Source organism: Nuphar pumila, chromosome 8 (assembly GCF_984573655.1).
Source record: "Nuphar pumila chromosome 8, dmNupPumi1.hap1.1, whole genome shotgun sequence".
Classification (NCBI taxonomy): domain Eukaryota; kingdom Viridiplantae; phylum Streptophyta; class Magnoliopsida; order Nymphaeales; family Nymphaeaceae; genus Nuphar; species Nuphar pumila.
The window spans coordinates 58288191-58312783 of record NC_143256.1 but is presented as its reverse complement, the minus strand read 5'-3'; positions in this window follow the sequence as shown (position 1 = coordinate 58312783).

Sequence of the window (24593 nt, the reverse complement as noted above, 5' to 3'; positions counted from 1 at the left end):
TCTCCCAATTAGTTGTGAGAGATCTCAAGATTTTCTTCACCTTTTCTGTCTGGAAATATGTTACACCTAGAGATTTCAGATCGGTGATGTTGGTGAATCTGGTAAACATCTCTGTGATGGGTTCATCTTTGTTCATTTTGAACAACTCATATTTTCTGACAAGAGATGAGATTTTGGCTTCTTTCACTTTGTTGGTTCCTTCATGAATAACCTCCAAAGAATGTCAAATATCATATGCAGATTCACATATAAATATTCTATTAAATTCGTTCTGATCAATGGCACAATATAATGCATTCATAGCCTTTGCATTTAGGTTTGGCATTTTCTTTTTTTCATCAGACCATAAGTTATAGTCTGCGGATGGAGATGTGTATGGATGCTCAACAATTTTCCATACAGCAAAATCTATGGATTTGAGAAATATAGTCATTCTGCACTTCCAGTATCCATAGTTGGAGCCATTGAAGAAAGGAGGACGAGATGCGTGTTGACCTTCAATATCACGAGCATAAGAGGTAGATGCCATTTGTGCTGGAAGACTTATTATGTCGAAACCAGCAAACCTGCTCTGATACCAAATGAAATTCCACTAGAGGGGGGGTGAATAATGAAATATGATAAAGATCGATAAAATAAAATAATCAGGCAATAAGGCACAACACATAAAACACAGAATTTATACTGGTTCGGTCAATACCCAGACCTACATCCAGTCCCCAAGCAAACCACTTGAGCTTTCCACTATAACATCCGAGTCACCGGATAAATTGTATAACACTCTCTTCCTCAGAGGTCTTCTTCTCTCAACAGAGAAGGGGCACACCCTCTTCCACAGAGGTCTTCTTCTCTCAACAGAGAAGGACAACACCCTCTTTCACAAAGGTCTTCTTCTCTCAACAGAGAAGGGCAACACCCTCTTTCACAGAGGTATACTTCTTTCAACAAAGAAGGAAAACAGTGAATAACAAAGTTACAATACTTCCTATAGAACCTTTAGAATGATATGAATGCACGAATGAAGGATTCTCAGAATGTTCTGTTTGTCACTTAGAGGATACTCTTTGTCAAAGAGCTATACTTGACTTTTTCTCTTTTCTTTCTTTTCTTTTTCTCTTTCTTTTTCAAGGCTCTCTTTTCAAATATCGAATAGGAATTTTTCTCGTTGTAAGCTCACACGTCCATTCCATGTTGAATAGTTTATTTGAGTGTGTTTATATAGCTTTTAAAAAAGTAGTCGTTACATTTTGAATTCGTAGCCTTTTTGAGATGTGAAATGTTATGTCATTTCAAAAACAACTTTAGAGAAATTCGAGAAAGCCTTTTTCCATAAAAGTAAAATATGGGGTACACTAGTCGTTATAATATTTTAGGTAATACATATTTTATGTAAAAAGTCTATTTCTTACAATAGTACATTGAACGTTGGATTGTAGTTTTGTCTTTATCCTAATTAATGATTTGAGGTACATAAGTACTTCTTTACTTTAAATGAGTGTAAGTACAATGAGTGCTTTGAGATATTTATTTGTACATAGTCATGTCAAGTGTTTTCCTTATGTTGTGTTTTTCAAAGTCTTTAGAGAGAATGAGGACTACAAGAAAGTCGACATTCTTGAGAAGGATATTTAACAAGGATTTTTTACATGAGGTATTTAATTCTATAAAAAGAGAATGATGACTTCAAGTAAGTCGACATTCTATGGGTTTGTAAAAAGGTAACTAGAATCTTTTCAAAACCTTTATTATATTTGTTTTCTTTGTGTAGCCGATTTTCATGTTTTGTCTTTTTCCTATATTTGAAAACATTTCTTTAAAGATGGTAACTAGAGTCTTTTCAAAACATATTATATTTGTTATGTAGCCGATTTCATGTTTTGTCTTTTTCCTATATTTAAAATCATTTCTTTAAAGAAGGTAACTAGAGTCTTTTCAAAACATATTATATTTGTTTTTCTTTATGTAGCCGATTTCATGTTTTTTCTTTTTCCTACATTTCTTTTCATGTTGTCTTGTATATGATGTAAGGTACAATTATTACATTTTGAAATCATGTCAAAATACCTTTTTCATAAAGGGTTGTAAGAAGGTACAATTATTAGTTTTCAAAAAAGAGCTTTTTGAAACTATCGTATACTTTTATGATATAGCTTTTATGAATGAGTATGTATTCAAGCACACAATTCTAAACTAATCTTTATTGCTGAATTATAGAAATGTAAATGTTCAAAAAAGTAAAAACCACTAGCTATTACAACAAATGAATACCCTTCCCAGAGGGCGTAAAGTGCAATATTTACAAACCCAGAATTAAATTCCTAATTCTAAACTGAAAAGTAAAAACAATCTTCTATCTTTATGTACTTCGTGTCAAAGATGCGCTTTAGCTCCACTTCTGTGCAATCCTGCACAAATCAAGAGAAACACGAGCAGTACAAAATAAAAGAATAAAACTATACTAAAAAAATATTTATAAAATCTAAATGACACTTCAAATTAAAAATGATTACTAACTACTAATTGACATGAAATAAAATGCTAATTATACTGAAATCTAATTAAATCTAACTACTAACTAATTGATGAACTGACAACTAACTATTGGTAGATTAAACTGAAATCAACAAGTTAATGAACTAATACTCAACAATTAAAACTCAGCAAAACTCAAATTTTCTCCAGCTAACACTTAATAACAACATGCAATGACACTCATTGAAAATCTATAGTGAAATTCATAGAAAATACACTATGAAACTTAGCATTTCATGCATTTGATATGTACTGGATTTACACAACATTATAATTCACAGATATTTCAAACATCTACTGAAATTTTTACTCAAATCTCAACACTCTTCAATCAATACAAGATTGCTAAAAATTATTTTCAAGACTGCCGGATTTCACTCAACTTCAATTGCCGGAAGACTTTTGCCAGAAAACATTGATTATTAGTAAAGTTCAGACATTTTTTTTAAATCGCGATGAACTTAGAGGAATCACGATTCCTCTGTAATTCATGGATGAAACTCTTGATTTTACAGCTTACGCACGATGGAATCAATTGGAAATCAACCAGGCAATTACAAGAATTCCCTTTATCATGATCGATGATCAAAAGATTACTTGCCAGAAAACAGTAAAAGCACGGTGATTACAGATCAGACACTTGCCGGAAAAATAATCACTTACCGATATTCCAACCAGCAACAGAGATCAAATGTTTAGTAACTTCAACGAACGACGATAAAAAAAACAGTAACAGCCATCGGAGATCAGTAAAACACGACACTCAATTGAATTTTAAACAATCGATCACCGAAAAACAATCAATCAGTCACCAGAAAAACAGTAAAACTGATTCAAAAATCAGTATCTCTCTGGCTAAAGCAGGGGATTCTGATAGGAGAATATCAGATATTAGTAAACACAATTCAAATTTTTGGATGACAGAAGACACAGTGATTTCCAAAGAGATCAGACCTTCATCGGAAATCTACTCATCAACATCGTTCAGAAAAATTTTGGCGGAGATTCAGCCGATTGCTGGAGCTACTTTGGTCAACAATTCGATATTGTCAAATTGAAGTTCAAACAATTTAACCCAGGAATCAATTGAAGATACTCGATCCAGACATCTAATCGTTCAAACTCAAGCAATCGAGCACCGGAAAACTCATTCAGGCTGGACTTCACACGCCGGAAGTCAGATTTCAGTCATGACGATCAACAGAATTTTGAAAACAATTTGTCTACTTTTGATATTGATTCAGATAATCAATATACAGAAATTACTCCATCAGATTCAGATCAAGATTTTGATCAAGAATTACTGCAAGTATTTATCAAAACGATTCCTCAGAACAAATATTTCGGAAGATCCCTGTTGATCGTCGGAATTCCTTTGCAGATATTTTTTTCCTTTTTATGTTTTCTTGACAATTTTTTTCATTTTCCAAATTGAGATGCAGATTATCTTTTAAAAAAAAAAATTTAAAACGAAGAAGAAGAAAAACTAATTAGAAGAAGAAGAAGAAGAAGAAATAAGAAGAATTAGATGACTTACCGGGAATTGAAGGAGGAGGTGGCTTCCACTTCAGGCACCGCAATCGACGGGAGTTTTCTTGCCACCGGATGAGGATCGGCTGCTGGAAGAAGAAGAAGAAGAAGAAGAAGAAGAAGAAGAAGAAGTAGAAGTAAGAAATCCGGTGACTGGAAAGGATATCAAATGGCGAAAATCAGAGAGGGAGGGAAAGAAATTTTTGGCGCACAGCAAAATGAAAAGCCCCTCCCGATTTGCTTTACGCCCCTTTTTAAAAGGGTTCAAACCGGTTGGAACCGGTTTGTAACAACCATTATTTATTTTCAGAACTTCCAAACCGGTTCCAACTGGTTTGGTTTTCAATTTCTTCTTTTTAGAAATACAAACCGGTTCCACCCGGTTTGTATTATTATTTAGATATATATATTTTTTTTCTTTATTTATTATTTTTATTTTTATTCTTTTCAATAGTAAAGAAAACTGTGAAAATTTTCAAAAACACAACTATTTATAAAAGAACTTCAAAAAAACTAATCTACTATATTTTTTTTTCTTTTCTAAAAACTTAAATTGAATAAAACTATTTTTCTAATAATTTTTTTTTTAAATTTTTTTTTCTTTTTAATAAAAACTAAAACCAACTAAAACTAAAATAGGCATACGAATGTAAAATAAAACTATTTTTTATTCATTTTCTAATTTTAAATTATTTAAGCACATTTACTCAAAAACTAACATAAAATTGGGTTTTTGAAACATTATTTCATAAAATCATGCATATTTAAATGTTAATAAACCCTGAATTATATGCATGATCAGTATGTAATATGCAATATGCATGTTCCTGAAGGTTCCGTTACATATGACTCTAAAGAAGAAAAAAATCTTCATCTTGAGGTAGCCGATCTCTTCAGTTGATCTTTAGGAATGCATGGCTCATCAAGCATTTTCTTCAAGGAGTATGATTGCACTAGTTGTACTTGAACAGGAAGTCTCCATCCTTTTTGGGTGAGATATCCTTGCATCAAATACTCGTTAGATTTATGGCAAAACATATTCAGTCATAATATAACATTTTTCAAGAGGACATATTATCATATCATATAAAATCAAATACGACAGTGTATCATATTATATGACATCAAAACAGAGTTTCTCAACATTCTCCCCCTTTTTGATGATGACAAAATATGCTCCCCCTGTCAAAAAGACATTATGCATAGAAATAATAATATTATAAAATATTGAAAAAATGTTTAAAGAGAGTATTTCTCCAATAATAGAGACAGGTTTTCTTCCTCTTTGTCATAGACAAAAAGGAAGGGATCAGAGTAAGAGAGTTATTACAGACCAAAAATAATGAAAAGTTAATACAGACCGAATAAAGTACAGCTAGTACAATCTAAAAGATGAGTTGTTGGGTGTTGGAGCATCTTCATCAGAGCCGGGCAGGTGCAGCGACCTGAGATTGAAGGTAGTAGCATCGAGGACCTGAGAGGCATGGTGGATAACTTTGTTGTGAAGGGGTACTTTGAAGTATTTTAGAATGGGAGTTATAAAACACCCGAAAAGAAGAGGCTTGAATTTTTGATAATGAAGAAAAAGGTCGAAAAGAATGTTGGACCAGTTTATCGGAGTAGAAGAAAAGATTGCGTAGATAAGGAGAGAGATTTTTCTTGACACTAATCCCTTGCGTGGATGCTTGGGATAGATATTATGGAGAAGAATCTGGGCAAGCAGTTGAGCATGAGGTTGGAGATTCCTCATGTTCCAGGGAAGTTGTGAGCAGTTGGTGCAGAGAAGAATTTTTTGAAGTACCGATCGTTCGATTGGTACTATGTTGTTGAGGTCTGTGCCGGTGGAAGGAAGGTTTAGAATACGACCTAATGAGGAGGCATTAAAGAACATCAGGCGTCCGCGTACTTTGGTGGTGATGGTAGTTTGTTCATGATCAGAAGAAAAATTTGTGTAGAATAGTCGAACTAGTTCAGGATAGTAGGCAGCTTGGGATGAAGATCCTAGTAGGTGTCTGAGTTCGGGGAGAGAGCTGTCGAGGTCAAATAGCATGAAGTATTCATAGTGAACCAACTTTCCTTCATGAATTGGTCGAGAACAAAGTCAGTTGTAGTCATGAAAAAGATCTGGATACCTTAGATCTGCGGCAGTGATTGCAGAGTTTGAAGAGGAAGCCATTGCAAAAGGGAGTTGAGAGAGGAGTTTGAAAGTATGTATGAAGATAGTGAGCTACGAGTGGTATTGGTGAGGAATGAACCAATCGATTAAATAGAAGAGAGAAAATAATTGTGACAATAATTGAATGACAATGGAAGTGAATGATTTTTGGATTGTAGTTTGAATAAGGAAATTCGTGAGTTGTAAGTTAAGGGGCTTGTGAATGACAAATCAAATCAATGGTGGAAGATAGTGTATCATATTGGTATGTAAGTTAAGAAGGACATAAATTTGAACAAATATACTATAGGAGAGTTTATCGAGTGATGAGAAAAGTCATGAATTGAGTATGGAGTGTCATATTGAAGAGAGTGAAGAAAATAATGGCCTAATAAAACAAACAACTTTTTCTACATGATATTACTTGATGTGGAAGCATTCCAAATTCGTGAAGAGTGATTTTGGAATAAGACAAACAAAGATAAGAGAGTGAGAGGCAATAATTTGTTATTTAATAAATATATATTTTGATATGTGTGGAAAAAGAATGAATAGACATAAAGAAGGGTGATACGGATATGTGGTTTGAAAGATATGACATTTTTTGAAAGAAAAAGAATGCCTTAAAAAAAAGTGTCATGATTAATGTGTCTTGACATTTGTAATTTTTATGAGTATACGTAAATATGAGAGGGACACACTTTGACTATGAATAGTGGTAAGAGAGATGATGAGACAAAAAGATATTCATGAGTGAAGAGTAATAATTGCTTATATAAGAATTATTTTTGTGGATATGCGTGGAAGGAGTGTGAGTAGTCATTGAGAGAAGTGAGATGACATATATGGATTTTCGAGTCGGATAGGAATAACAAAAAAATCATGATTGATATGAGATAAAATAAAGTTATGATTGACATGAGTTATTGTTTATTTGATAAACATATTTTTAAAGAAACTCGATTTGAGGAAGTTCATAGTTTTTAGAGAATAAAGTGAAGTTTTAAACTAGTAAAGGAGTCACAAACACGGATTGACAAGAATGGAGACTCAATTCGTATGAGAGAGAGAAAGTACTAAAGGTACTCATGAGAATAAAAATGAAGGACAAGGTTTTAATGAGTCCCGATTGGAGAGAGATATAAAATATATGAAAGAGTCATGGTCACGGATGAAAAGGAGCTTCGTGAAATGTAGAGAGAGATAAAAGGTGATGCAAGACGTACTAGTGGGTGGAGTACAAGAGTTTTTACAATACTTTTTGTAAAGGATGTAAAGCATGAAGAGATGATAATAGATAGTTCTTTAGGCTATGATATAAAAGATGATATAGTAAAAATTTACGTGAGATATAATAAAGTGTACGTAATATATGATATATCAAATGATATAGTAAAAAGACATAGCAACTAGATTTTTAGAAAAAAGGTAAAAGAACCAAAAAAAATAATCATTCGATTTTAACTAACAATTTGAAAAGCAAGATTTCTCATAAACTAATATGTTATCATGTTGAAGGTGAATCAATTTATTGTAAGAGAAGTTTTCATAAAAGGACAAAAAATAATAAAGGAGTTATGAGATGAGTGATGTGAACAATGTTAGGATAGCTTTTAATATAATTAGTTTTTATGGATATGAGTGAAAGGAGATAGGACAAGGAATCATAATGGATGTGTACTTGAAAGATGACAAGTTGAAAGACATAAAGAATGTGTCTTATAAGAGTTTAAAGTGTATGTGAATATGGAAACCTAGTTTGACGAACAAAAATCGATGAGAAGAAAAACTTTTAAAATAAGATTTTAACAAAACTTATAAGTATTATAATAAGTGTGATTAATTTATAAGTCACTTAGTTTGCATATTCCTAGTTCTCTTCTAATTCGTGTAAAGTCTTCATGTTTCAATGGTTTAGTGAATATGTCTGCTAACTGTTGATTAGTGGGTATGAATTCCAGTTTAATTATGTTGTTTAAGACTTGTTCTCTTAAGAAGTGGTGTCTTATTTGAATGTGCTTGGTTTGTGAGTGTAAAATAGGATTCTTAGATAAGTTTATAGCACTAGTATTATCACAGAAAATAGTTGTATTTTCAAAATTTAGACCAAAATCTTTTAAGGTTTATTTCATCCAGATAACTTGTGTACAGGCTAGGCTAGCAGCAATGTATTCGGCTTCAGTAGTTGATAAGGATACACAGTTTTGTTTCTTACTGAACCATGATACAAGTGAGTGCCCTAGCATATGACATGTTCCACTTGTGCTTTTTCTGTCAGATTTACTTCCAGCAAAGTCAGCATCGCTGTATGAGATTAAATCAAATGTAGAGGATTTTGAATAGAATAATCCAAAATCAACTGTGTCTTTTAAATATCTCATTGTTCTTTTACAGCTTTAAGATGTGATTCTTTTGGATTTGACTGAAATCTAGCACACAAGCAAACACTGAACATAATATCTGGACGGCTAGCTGTTAAATAGAGAAGTGATCCTATCATACCTCGGTATACCTTTGTATCAACAAACTTACCATCTTCATCTTTGTCCAAAACAGTAGTGGTGCTCATAGGAGTAGTTTTTGAAGCAGTTGAGTTCATGTTGAACCTCTTCAGAAGTTCACGAGCATACTTAGATTGATTAATAAAAACTCCATCCTTGGTTTGCTTAATATGCAGTCCAAGAAAGTAGGTGAGTTCTCCCATCATACTCATTTCAAATTCTTTCTGCATGGACTTAGAAAATTCTTCACAAAGAGTGCTGTTAGAAGATCCAAATATGATATCGTTCACATATATTTGAACAATTAGGGTATGATTATTCACTATTTTCACAAATAAAGTAGAGTCTGCTTTGCCTACAGAAAAACCAGTTTTTAATAAAAAGGTTTTAAGTCTATCATACCAAGCACGAGGTGCTTGTTTTAAACCATACAAAGCACGTTTGAGTTTGAAAACATGATTTGGATATTGTTCATTTTCAAATCCTGGAGGTTGTTTTACATAAACTTCTTCATTTATAAAACCATTTAGAAAAGTACTTTTAACATCCATTTGATATAATTTGAAATCCATATAGCTTGCATAGGCTAAAAACATTCTAATAGATTCAAGTCTAGCAACAGGAGCAAATGTTTCATCAAAATCAATACCTTCCTCCTGGTTGTATCCTTGAGCTACTAGTCTTGCTTTGTTTCTTATAACATTACCTGTTTCATCTAGCTTGTTTCTGAAGATCCATCTTGTCCAAATGATTGGATGATCCTTTGGTCTTGGTACAAGATCCCAAACTTCATTCCTTTGGAATTGATTGAGTTTTTCAGTCATGGCTAGCATCCAGAACTCATCGATGATGGCTTCATCAATCTTCTTTGGTTCAAGTTGAGAAATAAATGTCATATTTGCAATCCGTTCTAACTGAGCTCTAGTCTGAACCCCCTTTGTCAGTTCTCCCAAAATCTGCTTTTGAGGATGATCTTTGATATCGACAAATGTTCTTTGATGATCATCTTCATTAGACTTAGCTGTGTTATCTAAAAATAAATCTGTACTTTCAACATCATCATCGTTAGTTTGCTTATAAACAGATTGATCAATAGATTCACAGAAACTAACATGCATAGATTCTTCAATAGACTTAGAATACTTATTGAAAACCCTGGATGCTTTACTATGACTTGAATATCCTTAAAATATGCCTTCAATAGATTTAGCATCAAATTTATCTAGGCTATATTTTGTGTTTAGGATAAAGCATTTACACCTAAAGACTTTAAAGTAGTCTATTCTTGGAGTTCTGTCATAGAATAGTTCATAGGGAGTTTTATTTAATAAGGGTCTAATGAGAACTCTATTTGTTATGTAGCATGCAGTATTAACAGCTTCTGCCCAAAAAGATTTAGCAAGATTATTGTGTTGGAGCATAGTTCTAGCAGATTCCTGAAGGGTTCTATTCTTTCTTTCTACTACACCATTTTGAGGTGCAGCTCTAGGAAAGGCAAAGTTATGAGAAATACCATGCAAGTTACAAAAATTTTCAAAAAGTTCATTTTCAAATTCTCCTCCATGGTCACTACGAATTTTAACAATAGAACAAGATTTTTCATTTTGTAATTTTTTACATAAAATTTCAAATTGACAAAACGTATCACTTTTGTTTTTCAAAAATATCACCCAAGTAAATCTTGAGTAGTCATCTACAATGACAAAAACATATTTATTGTGATTAAGACTAGCTACCCTAGAAGGACCAAAAGGATCCAGGTGGAGAAGCTCTAAAGGACTTTTGCTTGAAATGATATTTTTTGATTTGAAAGAAGATTTTGACAGTTTTTCTAATGGACATGCATCACAAAAATAATCCTTTTGAAAAGATATTTTGGGTACCCCACGTACTAACTTATCTTTAGCTAATTTAGACATGTATTTAGAATTGACATGACCCATTCTCATGTGCCATAGATGTTGAGATTCATTATTAGCTATGAGGCAATGTTCTGTGATGTTTTCTAGGTATAGTTCATATATATTATTTTTTCTTATACCTTTTAAGATAATATTTTCGTTGGTGTCTGCTATAAGACATACATTATGATTAAAGCTAATATTATAACCTGTATCACACATTTGACTAACTTAGAAGGTTATGTTTTAAGCATGCAGAGCCTTTTTCTTGAAGAACCTCTTCTTTGGTTCCTCGGTCTTGGACTTTCTTTTGAGAAGGGGACAATCACGCCTCAAGTGACCTGGCTTATTACACTGATAGCACATGAGATCTTTCTTAGGATCTTTTCTTTCCTTGTACTTGTTTGGAAGCCGGTTTTTTCTCATGAAGCGCTGAAATTTTCTGGTTAGTAGCGCAATTTCGGATTCTTTATCTAAGTTTTCATTCTCAGATAGAGCTGGGAAAGCTAGAGTTTTCTTTATCGGTTGTTCTTCTTCCCTTCTTTCTTTCATGTGGACTTCATAGGCCATAAGATTGCCTATTAAGTCGTCCAGAGTAAGCTTAGATAAATCTTGAGCTTCTTCAATAGCTGTAGTCTTTTTCTCCCAATCAGTTGTGAGAGATCTCAAGATTTTCTTCACCTTTTCTGTCTGGGAATATGTTACACCCAGAGATTTCAGATCGTTGGTGAATCTGGTAAACATCTCTGTGATGGGTTCATCTTTGTTCATTTTGAACAACTCATATTTTCTGACAAGAGATGAGATTTTGGCTTCTTTCACTTTGTTGGTTCCTTCATGAATAACCTCCAAAGAATGCTTATATCATATGCAGATTCACATATAGATATTCTATTGAATTCGTTCTGATCAAAGGCACAATATAATGCATTCATAGCCTTTGCATTTAGGTTTGCCATTTTCTTTTCTTCATCAGACCATAAGTTATAGTCTGCGGATGGAGATGTGTATGGATGCTCAACAATTTTCCATACAACAAAATCTATGGATTTGAAAAATATAGCCATTCTGCACTTCCAGTATCCATAGTTGGAGCCATTGAAGAAAGGAGGACGAGATGCGTGTTGACCTTCAATATCACGAGCATAAGAGGTAGATGTCATTTGTGCTGGAAGACTTATTATGTCGAAACCAGCAAACCTGCTCTGATACCAAATGAAATTCCACTAGAGGGGGGGTGAATAGTGAAATACCATAAAGATCGATAAAATAAAATAATCAGGCAATAAGGCACAACACATAAAACACAGAATTTATACTGGTTCGGTCAATACCCAGACCTACATCCAGTCCCCAAGCAAACCACTTGAGCTTTCCACTATAACATCCGAGTTACCGGATAAATAGTATAACACCCTCTTCCTCAGAGGTCTTCTTCTCTCAACAGAGAAGGGGCACACCCTCTTCCACAGAGGTCTTCTTCTCTCAACAGAGAAGGACAACACCGTCTTTCACAAAGGTCTTCTTCTCTCAACAGAGAAGGGCAACACCCTCTTTCACAGAGGTCTACTTCTTTCAACAAAGAAGAAAAACAGTGAATAACAGAGTTACAATACTTCCTATAGAACCTTCAGAATGATATGAATGCACGAATGAAGGATTCTCAGAATGTTTTGTTTGTCACTCAGAGGATACTCTTTGTCAAAGAGCTATACTTGACTTTTTCTCTTTTTTTTTTTTTTTTTTTCAAGGCTCTCTTTTCAAATATCGAATAGGAATTTTTATCGTTGTAAGCTCACATGTCCATTCCATGTTGAATAGTTTATTTGAGTGTGTTTATATAGCTTTTAAAAAAGTAGTCGTTACATTTTGAAATCGTAGCCTTTTTGAGATGTGAAATGTTATGTCATTTCAAAAACAACTTTAGAGAAATTCGAGAAAGCCTTTTTCATAAAAGTAAAATATGGGATACGCTAGTCGTTATAATATTTTAGGTAATACATATTTTATGTAAAAAGTTTATTTCTTACAATAGTACATTGAACGTTGGATTGTAGTTTTGTCTTTATCCTAATTAATGATTTGAGGTACATAAGTACTTCTTTACTTTAAATGAGTGTAAGTACAATGAGTGCTTTGAGATATTTATTTGTACATAGTCATGTCAAGTGTTTTCTTTATGTTGTGTTTTTCAAAGTCTTTAGAGAGAATGAGGACTACAAGAAAGTCGACATTCTTTAGAAGGATATTTAACAAGGATTTCTTACAGGAGGTATTTAATGCTATACAAAGAGAATGATGACTTCAAGTAAGTCGACATTCTATGGGTTTGTAAAAAGATAACTAGAGTCTTTTCAAAACCTTTATTATATTTGTTTTCATTGTGTAGCCGATTTTCATGTTTTGTCTTTTTCCTATATTTGAAAACATTTCTTTAAAGATGGTAACTAGAGTCTTTTCAAAACATATTATATTTGTTATGTAGCCGATTTCATGTTTTGTCTTTTTCCTATATTTAAAATCATTTCTTTAAAGAAGGTAACTAGAGTCTTTTCAAAACATATTATATTTGTTTTTCTTTATGTAGCCGATTTCATGTTTTGTCTTTTTCCTACATTTCTTTTCATGTTGTCTTGTATATGATGTAAGGTACAATTATTACATTTTGAAATCATGTCAAAATACCTTTTTCATAAAGGGTTGTAAGAAGGTACAATTATTAGTTTTCAAAAAGGAGCTTTTTGAAACTATCGTATACTTTTATGATATAGCTTTTATGAATGAGTATGTAATATGCAATATGCATGTTCCTGAAGGTTCTGTTACATATGACTCTAAAGAAGAAAAAAATCTTCATCTTGAGGTAGCCGGTCTCTTCAGTTGATCTTTAGGAATGCATGGCTCATCAAGCTGTTTCTTCAAGGAGTATGATTGCACTAGTTGTACTTGAACAGGAAGTCTCCATCCTATTTGGGTGAGATATCCTTGCATCAAATACTCGTTAGATTTATGGCAAAACATATTCAGTCATAATATAACATTTTTCAAGAGGACATATTATCATATCATATAAAATCAAATACGACAGTGTATCATATTATGTGACATCAAAACAGAGTTTCTCAACAATCTCCCCCTTTTTGATGATGACAAAATATGCTCCCCCTGTCAAAAAGACATTATGCATAGAAATAATAATATTATAAAATATTGAAAAAATGTTTAAAGAGAGTATTTCTCCAATAGTGGAGTCAGGTTTTCTCCCCCTTTGTCATAGACAAAAAGGAAGGAATCAGAGTAAGAGAGTTATTACAGACCAAAAATAATGAAAAGTTAATACAGAACGAATAAAGTACAACTAGTACAGTCTAAAAGATGAGTTGTTGGATGTTGGAGCATCTTCATCAGAGCCGGGCAGGTGCAGCGACCTGAGATTGAAGGTAGTAGCATCGAGGACCTGAGAGGCATGGAGGATAACTTTGTTGTGAAGGGGTACTTTGAAGTATTTTAGAATGGGAGTTATAAAACACCCGAAAAGAAGAGGCTTGAATTTTTTATAATGAAGAAAAAGGTCGAAAAGAATGTTGGACCAGTTTATACTTGACTTTTTCTCTTTTCTTTCTTTTCTTTTTCTCTTTCTTTTCTTTTTCTCTTTCTTTTTCAAGGCTCTCTTTTCAAATATCGAATAAGATTTTTTCTCGTTGTAAGCTCACATGTCCATTCCATGTTGAATAGTTTATTTGAGTGTGTTTATATAGTTTTTAAAAAAGTAGTCGTTACATTTTGAAATCGTAGCCTTTTTGAGATGTGAAATGTTATGTCATTTCAAAAACATCTTTAGAGAAATTCGAGAAAGCCTTTTTCCAAAAAAGTAAAATATGGGGTACACTAGTCATTATAATATTTTAGGTAATACATATTTTATGTAAAAAGTCCATTTCTTACTATAGTACATTGACCGTTGGATTGTAGTTTTGTCTTTATCCTAATTAATGATTTAAGGTACATAAGTACTTCTTTACTTTAAATGAGTGTAAGTACAATGAGTGCTTTGAGATATTTATTTGTACATAGTCATGTCAAGTGTTTTCTTTATGTTGTGTTTTTCAAAGTCTTCAGAGAGAATGAGGACTACAAGAAAGTCGACATTCTTGAGAAGGATATTTAACAAGGATTTCTTACAGGAGGTATTTAATGCTATACAAAAAGAATGATGACTTCAAGTAAGTCGACATTCTATGGGTTTGTAAAAAGGTAACTAGAGTCTTTTCAAAACCTTTATTATATTTGTTTTCTTTGTGTAGCCGATTTTCATGTTTTGTCTTTTTCCTATATTTGAAAACATTTCTTTAAAGATGGTAACTAGAGTCTTTTCAAAACATATTATATTTGTTATGTAGCCGATTTCATGTTTTGTCTTTTTCCTATATTTAAAATCATTTCTTTAAAGAAGGTAACTAGAGTCTTTTCAAAACATATTATATTTGTTTTTCTTTATGTAGCCGATTTCATGTTTTGTCTTTTTCTACTTTTCTTTTCATGTTGTCTTGTATATGATGTAAGGTACAATTATTACATTTTGAAATCATGTCAAAATACCTTTTTCATAAAGGGTTGTAAGAAGGTACAATTATTAGTTTTCAAAAAGGAGCTTTTTGAAACTATCGTATACTTTTATGATATAGCTTTTATGAATGAGTATGTAATATGCAATATGCATGTTCCTAAAGGTTCTGTTACATATGACTCTAAAGAAGAAAAAAATCTTCATCTTGAGGTAGCCGATCTCTTCAGTTGATCTTTAGGAATGCATGGCTCATCAAGCTTTTTCTTCAAGGAGTATGATTGCACTAGTTGTACTTGAACAGGAAGTCTCCATCCTTTTTGGCTGAGATATCCTTGCATCAAATACTCGTTAGATTTATGGCAAAACATATTCAGTCATAATATAACATTTTTCAAGAGGACATATTATCATATCATATAAAATCAAATACGACAGTGTATCATATTATGTGACATCAAAACAGAGTTTCTCAACATTCTCCCCCTTTTTGATGATGACAAAATATGCTCCCCCTGTCAAAAAGACATTATGCATAGAAATAATAATATTATAAAATATTGAAAAAATGTTTAAAGAGAGTATTTCTCCAATAATAGAGACAGGTTTTCTCCCTCTTTGTCATAGACAAAAAGGAAGGGATCAGAGTAAGAGAGTTATTACAGACCAAAAATAATGAAAAGTTAATACAGACCGAATAAAGTACAGCTAGTACAGTCTAAAAGATGAGTTGTTGGATGTTGGAGCATCTTCATCAGAGCCGGGCAGGTGCAGCGACCTGAGATTGGAGGTAGTAGCATCGAGGACCTGAGAGGCATGGAGGAAAACTTTGTTGTGAAGGGGTACTTTGAAGTATTTTAGAATGGGTGTTATAAAACACCCGAAAAGAAGAGGCTTGAATTTTTTATAACGAAGAAAAAGGTCGAAAAGAATGTTGGACCAGTTTATCGGAGTAGAAGAAAAGATTGCGTAGATAAGGAGAGAGATTTTTCTTGACACTAATCCCTTGCGTGGATGCTTGGGATAGATATTATGGAGAAGAATCTGGGCAAGCAGTTGAGCATGAGGTTGGAGATTCCTCATGTTCCAGGGAAGTTGTGAGCAGTTGGTGCAGAGAAGAATTTTTTGAAGTACCGATCGTTCGATTGGTACTATGTTGTTGAGGTCTGTGCCGGTGGAAGGAAGGTTTAGAATACGACCTAATGAGGAGGCATTAAAGAACATCAGGCGTCCGCGTACTTTGGTGGTGATGGTAGTTTGTTCATGATCAGAAGAAAAATTTGTGTAGAATAGTCGAACTAGTTCAGGATAGTAGGCAGCTTGGGATGAAGATCCTAGTAGGTGTCTGAGTTCGGGGAGAGAGCTGTCGAGGTCAAATAGCATGAAGTATTCATAGTGAACCAACTTTCCTTCATGAATTGGTCGAGAACAAAGTCAGTTGTAGTCATGAAAAAGATCTGGATACCTTAGATCTGCGGCAGTGATTGCAGAGTTTGAAGAGGAAGCCATTGCAAAAGGGAGTTGAGAGAGGAGTTTGAAAGTATGTATGAAGATAGTGAGCTACGAGTGGTATTGGTGAGGAATGAACCAATCGATTAAATAGAAGAGAGAAAATAATTGTGACAATAATTGAATGACAATGGAAGTGAATGATTTTTGGATTGTAGTTTGAATAAGGAAATTCGTGAGTTGTAAGTTAAGGGGCTTGTGAATGACAAATCAAATCAATGGTGGAAGATAGTGTATCATATTGGTATGTAAGTTAAGAAGGACATAAATTTGAACAAATATACTATAGGAGAGTTTATCGAGTGATGAGAAAAGTCATGAATTGAGTATGGAGTGTCATATTGAAGAGAGTGAAGAAAATAATGGCCTAATAAAACAAACAACTTTTTCTACATGATATTACTTGATGTGGAAGCATTCCAAATTCGTGAAGAGTGATTTTGGAATAAGACAAACAAAGATAAGAGAGTGAGAGGCAATAATTTGTTATTTAATAAATATATATTTTGATATGTGTGGAAAAAGAATGAATAGACATAAAGAAGGGTGATACGGATATGTGGTTTGAAAGATATGACATTTTTTGAAAGAAAAAGAATGCCTTAAAAAAAAGTGTCATGATTAATGTGTCTTGACATTTGTAATTTTTATGAGTATACGTAAATATGAGAGGGACACACTTTGACTATGAATAGTGGTAAGAGAGATGATGAGACAAAAAGATATTCATGAGTGAAGAGTAATAATTGCTTATATAAGAATTATTTTTGTGGATATGCGTGGAAGGAGTGTGAGTAGTCATTGAGAGAAGTGAGATGACATATATGGATTTTCGAGTCGGATAGGAATAACAAAAAAATCATGATTGATATGAGATAAAATAAAGTTATGATTGACATGAGTTATTGTTTATTTGATAAACATATTTTTAAAGAAACTCGATTTGAGGAAGTTCATAGTTTTTAGAGAATAAAGTGAAGTTTTAAACTAGTAAAGGAGTCACAAACACGGATTGACAAGAATGGAGACTCAATTCGTATGAGAGAGAGAAAGTACTAAAGGTACTCATGAGAATAAAAATGAAGGACAAGGTTTTAATGAGTCCCGATTGGAGAGAGATATAAAATATATGAAAGAGTCATGGTCACGGATGAAAAGGAGCTTCGTGAAATGTAGAGAGAGATAAAAGGTGATGCAAGACGTACTAGTGGGTGGAGTACAAGAGTTTTTACAATACTTTTTGTAAAGGATGTAAAGCATGAAGAGATGATAATAGATAGTTCTTTAGGCTATGATATAAAAGATGATATAGTAAAAATTTACGTGAGATATAATAAAGTGTACGTAATATATGATATATCAAATGATATAGTAAAAAGACATAGCAACTAGATTTTTAGAAAAAAGGTAAAAGAACCAAAAAAAATAATCATTCGATTTTAACTAACAATTTGAAAAGCAAGATTTCTCATAAACTAATATGTTATCATGTTGAAGGTGAATCAATTTATTGTAAGAGAAGTTTTCATAAAAGGATAAAAAATAATAAAGGAGTTATGAGATGAGTGATGTGAACAATGTTATGATAGCTTTTAATATAATTAGTTTTTATGGATATGAGTGAAAGGAGATAGGACAAGGAGTCATAATGGATGTGTACTTGAAAGATGACAAGTTGAAAGGCATAAAGAATGTGTCTTATAAGAGTTTAAAGTGTACGTGAATATGGAAACCTAGTTTGACTAACAAAAATCGATAAGAAGAAGAACTTTTAAAATAAGATTTTAACAAAACTTATAAGAAGTATTATAATAAGTGTGATTAATTTATAAGTCACTTAGTTTGCATATTCCTAGTTCTCTTCTAATTCATGTAAAGTCTTCATGTTTCAATGGTTTAGTGAATATGTCTGCTAACTGTTGATTAGTGGGTATGAATTCCAGTTTAATTATGTTGTTTAAGACTTGTTCTCTTAAGAAGTGGTGTCTTATTTGAATGTGCTTGGTTTGTGAGTGTAAAATAGGATTCTTAGATAAGTTTATAGCACTAGTATTATCACAGAAAATAGTTGTATTTTCAAAATTTAGACCAAAATCTTTTAAGGTTTATTTCATCCAGATAACTTGTGTACAGGTTAGGCTAGCAGCAATGTATTCGGCTTCAGTAGTTGATAAGGATACACAGTTTTGTTTCTTACTGAACCATGATACAAGTGAGTGCCCTAGCATATGACATGTTCCACTTGTGCTTTTTCTGTCAGATTTACTTCCAGCAAAGTCATTATCGCTGTATGAGATTAAATCAAATGTAGAGGATTTTGAATAGAATAATCCAAAATCAACTGTCTTTTAAATATCTCATTGTTCTTTTTACAGCTTTAAGATGTGATTCTTTTGGATTTGACTGAAATCTAGCACACAAGCAAACACTGAACATAATATCTGGACGGCTAGCAGTTAAATAGAGAAGTGATCCTATCATACCTCGGTATACCTTTGTATCAACAAACTTACCATCTTCATCTTTGTCCAAAACAGTATTAGTGCTCATAGGAGTAGTTTTTGAAGCAGTTGAGTTCATGTTGAACCTCTTCAGAAGTTCACGAGCATACTTAGATTGATTAATGAAAACTCCATCCTTGGTTTGCTTAATATGCAGTCCAAGAAAGTAGGTGAGTTCTCCCATCATACTCATTTCAAATTCTTTCTGCATGGACTTAGAAAATTCTTCACAAAGAGTGCTGTTAGAAGATCCAAAGATGATATCGTCCACATATATTTGAACAATTAGGGTATGATTATTCACTATTTTAACAAATAAAGTAGAGTCTGCTTTGCCTACAGAAAAACCAGTTTTTAATAAAAAGGTTTTAAGTCCAAATCCTGGAGGTTGTTTTACATAAACTTCTTCATTTATAAAACCATTTAGAAAAGCACTTTTAACATCCATTTGATATAATTTGAAATCCATATAGCTTGCATAGGCTAAAAACATTCTAATAGATTCAAGTCTAGCAACAGGAGCAAATGTTTCATCAAAATCAATACCTTCCTCCTGGTTGTATCCTTGAGCTACAAGTCTTTCTTTGTTTCTTATAACATTACCTGTTTCATCTAGCTTGTTTCTGAAGATCCATCTTGTTCCAATGATTGGATGATCCTTTGGTCTTGGTACAAGATCCCAAACTTCATTCCTTTGGAATTGATTCAGTTCTTCAGTCATGGCTAGCATCCAAAACTCATCAATGATGGCTTCATCAATCTTCTTTGGTTCAAGTTGAGAAATGAATGTCATATTTGCAATCCGTTCTAACTGAGCTCTAGTCTGAACCCCCTTTGTCAGTTCTCCCAAAATCTGCTTTTGAGGATGATCTTTGATATCGACAAATGTTCTTTGATGATCATCTTCATTAGACTTAGTTGTGTTATCTAAAAATAAATCTGTACTTTCAACATCATCACCGTTAGTTTGCTTATGAACAGATTGCTCAATAGATTCACAGAAACTAACATGCATAGATTCTTCAATAGACTTAGAACACTTATTGAAAACCCTGTATGCTTTACTATGACTTGAATATCCTAAAAATATGCCTTCAATAGATTTAACATCAAATTTATCTAGGCTATCTTTTGTGTTTAGGATAAAGCATTTACACCTAAAGACTTTAAAGTAGTCTATTTTTGGAGTTCTGTCATAGAATAGTTCATAGGGAGTTTTATTTAATAAGGGTCTAATGACAACTCTATTTGTTATGTAGCATGCAGTATTCACAGCATCTGCCCAAAAAGATTTAGCAAGATTATTATGTTGGAGCATAGTTCTAGCAGATTCCTGAAGGGTTCTATTCTTTCTTTCTACTACACCATTTTGAGGTGCAGCTCTAGGAAAGACAAAGTTATGAGAAATACCATGCAAGTTACAAAAATTTTCAAAAAGTTCATTTTCAAATTCTCCTCCATGGTCACTACGAATTTTAACAATAGAACAAGATTTTTCATTTTGTAATTTTTTACATAAAATTTCAAATTGACAAAACGTATCACTTTTGTTTTTCAAAAATATCACCCAAGTAAATCTTGAGTAGTCATCTACAATGACAAAAACGTATTTATTGTGATTAAGACTAGCTACCGTAGAAGGACAAAAAAAATTCACGTGGAGAAGCTCTAAAGGTCTTTTGCTTGAAATGATATTTTTTTATTTGAAAGAAGATTTTGACAGTTTTCCTAATTGACATGCATCACAAAAATAATCCTTTTTAAAAGATATCTTGGGTAACCCACGTACTAACTTATCTTTAGCTAATTTAGACATGTATTTAGAATTGACATGACCCATTCTCATGTGCCATAGATGTTGAGAGTCATTATTAGCTATGAGGCAATGTTCTGTGATGTTTTCTAGGTATAGTTCATATATATTATTTTTTCTTATACCTTTTAAGATAATATTTTCGTTGGTGTCTGCTATAAGACAAACATTATGATTAAAGCTAATATTATAACCTGTATCACACATTTGACTAATACTTAAAAGGTTATGTTTTAAACATGCAGAGCCTTTTTCTTGAAGAACCTCTTCTTTGGTTCCTCGGTCTTGGACTTTCTTTTGAGAAGGGGACAGTCACGCCTCAAGTGACCTGGCTTATTACACTGATAGCACATAGGATCTTCCTTAGGATCTTTTCTTTCCTTGTACTTGTTTGGAAGCCGGTTCCTTCTCATGAAGCGCTGGAATTTTCTGGTTAGTATCGCAATTTCGGATTCTTTATCTGAGTCTTCATTCTCAGATAGAGCTGGGAAAGCTAGAGTTTTCTTTATCGGTTGTTCTTCTTCCCTTCTTTCTTTCATGTGGACTTCATAGGCCATAAGATTGCCTATTAAGTCATCCAGAGTAAGCTTATATAAATCTTGAGCTTCTTCAATAGCTGTAGTCTTTTTCTCCCAATCATTTGTGAGAGATCTCAAGATTTTCTTCACCTTTTCTGTCTGGGAATATGTTACACCCAGAGATTTCAGATCGTTGGTGATGTTGGTGAATCTGGTAAACATATCTGTGATGGGTTCCTCTTTGTTCATTTTGAACAACTCATATTTTCTGACAAGAGATGAGATTTTGGCTTCTTTCACTTTGTTGGTTTCTTTATGAATAACCTCCAAAGAATGCCAAATATCATATGCAGATTCACATATAGATATTCTATTGAATTCGTTTTGATCAATGGCACAATATAATGCATTCATAGCCTTTGCATTTAGGTTTGCCATTTTCTTTTCTTCATCATACCATACAGCAAAATCTATAGATTTGAGAAATATAGCCATTCTGCACTTCCAGTATCCATAGTTGGAGCCATTGAAGAAAGGAGGACGAGATGCGTGTTGACCTTCAATATCACGAGCATAAGAGGTAGATGCCATTTGTGCTGGAAGACTTGTTATGTCGAAACCAGCAAACCTGCTCTGATACCAAATGAAATTCCACTAGAGGGGGGTGAATAGTGAAATACCATAAAGATCGATAAAATAAAATAATCAGGCAATAAGGCACAACACATAAAACACAAAATTTGTACTGGTTCGGTCAATACCCAGACCTACATCCAGTCCCCAAGCAAACCACTTGAGCATTCCACTATAACATCCGAGTCACCGGATAAATAGTATAACACCCTCTTCCTCAGAGGTCTTCTTCTCTCAACAGAGAAAGGGCACACCCTCTTCCACAGAGGTCTTCTTCTCTCAACAGAGAAGGACAACACCCTCTTTCACAGAGGTCTTCTTCTCTCAACAGAGAAGGGCAACACCCTCTTTCACAGAGGTCTACTTCTTTCAACAAACAAGGAAAACAGTGAATAACAGAGTTACAATACTTCTTATAGAACCTTCAGAATGATATAATACACGAATGAAGGATTCTCAGAATGTTCTGTTTGTCAATCAAGAGATACTCTTTGTCAAAGAGCTATACTTCACTTTTTCTCTTTTCTTTCTTTTCTTTTTCTCTTTCTTTTTCAAGGCTCTCTTTTCAAATATCGAATAGGAATTTTTCTCGTTGTAAGCTCACATGTCCATTCCATGTTGAATAGTTTATTTGAGTGTGTTTATATAGCTTTTAAAAAAGTAGTCGTTACATTTTGAAATCGTAGCCTTTTTGAGATGTGAAATGTTATGTCATTTCAAAAACATCTTTAGAGAAATTCGAGAAAGCCTTTTTCCATAAAAGTAAAATATGGGGTACACTAGTCGTTATAATATTTTAGGTAATACATATTTTATGTAAAAAGTCTATTTTTTACAATAGTACATTGAACGTTGGATTGTAGTTTTGTCTTTATCCTAATTAATGATTTGAGGTACATAAGTACTTCTTTACTTTAAATGAGTGTAAGTACAATGAGTGCTTTGAGATATTTATTTGTACATAGTCTTGTCAAGTGTTTTCTTTATGTTGTGTTTTTCAAAGTCTTTAGAGAGAATGAGGACTACAAGAAAGTCGACATTCTTGAGAAGGATATTTAACAACGATTTCTAACAGGAGGTATTTAATGCTATACAAAGAGAATGATGACTTCAAGTAAGTCGACATTCTATGGGTTTGTAAAAAGGTAACTAGAGTGTTTTCAAAACCTTTATTATATTTGTTTTCTTTGTGTAGCCGATTTTCATGTTTTGTCTTTTTCCTATATTTGAAAACATTTCTTTAAAGATGGTAACTAGAGTCTTTTCAAAACATATTATATTTGTTATGTAGCCGATTTCATGTTTTGTCTTTTTCCTATATTTAAAATCATTTCTTTAAAGAAGGTAACTAGAGTCTTTTCAAAACATATTATATTTGTTTTTCTTTATGTAGCCGATTTCATGTTTTGTCTTTTTCCTACATTTCTTTTCATGTTGCCTTGTATATGATGTAAGTTACAATTATTACATTTTGAAATCATGTCAAAATACTTTTTTCATAAAGGGTTGTAAGAAGGTACAATTATTAGTTTTCAAAAAGGAGCTTTTTGAAACTATCGTATACTTTTATGAATGAGTATGTAATATGCAATATGCATGTTCCTGATGGTTCTGTTGCATATGGCTCTAAAGAAGAAAAAAATCTTCATCTTGAGGTAGCCGATCTCTTCAGTTGATCTTTAGGAATGCATGGCTCATCAAGCTTTTTCTTCAAGGAGTATGATTGCACTAGTTGTACTTGAACAGGAAGTCTCCATCCTTTTTGGGTGATGTTGAGAAACTCTGTTTTGATGTCACATAATATGATACACTGTCTCATTTGATTTTATATGATATGATAATATGTCCTCTTGAAAAATGTTATATTATGACTGAATATGTTTTGCCATAAAACTAACGAGTATTTGATGCAAGGATATCTCACCCAATAAGGATGGAGACTTCTTGTTCAAGTACAAATATGGTGCAATCATACTCCTTGAAGAAAAAGCTTGATGAGCCATGCATTCCTAAAGTTCAAATGAAGAGATCGGCTACCTCAAGATGAAGACTTCTTTCTTCTTTAGAGTCATATGTAACAGAACCTTCAGGAACTTGCATATTACATACTCATTCATAAACACTATATCATAAAAGTATACGATAGTTTCAAAAAGCTCCTTTTTGAAAACCAATAATTGTACCTTCTTACAACCTTTTATGAAAAAGATATTTTGTCATGTAATAATTGTACCTTACACTATATACAAGACAACATGAAAAAAGGAATGTAGGAAAAAAATAAAAACATAAAATCGGCTACATGGAGAAAACAAATATAATATTTTTTTGAAAAGACTCTAGTTAACTTCTTTAAAGAAATATTTCTAATATAAGAAGAAGACAAAAACATAAATCGGCTACACAAAAGAAAAACAAATAAAATATGTTTTTGAA